Source organism: Seriola lalandi, unplaced genomic scaffold, assembly GCF_002814215.2.
Source record: "Seriola lalandi dorsalis isolate HSWRI2012SDOR001 ecotype SW California unplaced genomic scaffold, Sedor1 jcf7180002053861, whole genome shotgun sequence".
NCBI classification, from domain to species: Eukaryota; Metazoa; Chordata; class Actinopteri; order Carangiformes; family Carangidae; genus Seriola; species Seriola lalandi.
Window position 1 is genome coordinate 4,181 of NW_019524414.1, and position 724 is coordinate 4,904.

Below are 724 nucleotides of genomic sequence, written 5' to 3' on the forward strand. Positions count from 1 at the left end.
CTGAGAGATCCAGGACCCTGAGAGATCCAGGACCCTGAGAGATCCAGGACCCTGAGAGATCCAGGACCCTGAGAGATCCAGGGGACTCTGAGAGATCCATGACCCTGAGAGATCCAGGACCCTGAGAGATCCAGGACCCTGAGAGATCCATGACTCTGAGAGATCCATGACCCTGAGAGATCTAGGACTCTGAGAGATCCAGGACCCTGAGAGATCCAGGACCCTGAGAGATCCAGGACCCTGAGAGATCCAGGACTCTGAGAGATCCAGGACCCTGAGAGATCCAGGACCCTGAGAGATCCAGACTTGCTGTTTGCATCATTTTAAAAGAATAGTTTGACATTAGGAAAATGCACTTCTGTGTCTCTTCTCCCTGAGAGCCAGATGAGGAGATTGATTCCACTCTGCTGTGTCTGTCCAGCTAGTTAGCTTAGCTTAGCTTAGCTTAGCTTAGCTCATATTTTGTGTAGCTGGAGTTCAGAAGTTCGCACGTTAAAAACCTTCAGTTGACACTGACGCATGACGAAGTGAAGCAGCAACATGTTTGTTTTACACATTTACACGCTGCAGATTCACATGTGGAAAGAAGAGGGAACATGTTGACGCTCTGCTGATTATCAGAATAGTTTCTATACTGAAGCTCAAACCTCCTGATCAGGTGAAGACAGGTGCAGGAAAATAAACGAAAGTGATTTGGTGGAAATGATCCTTTAAGTTTTGGAGC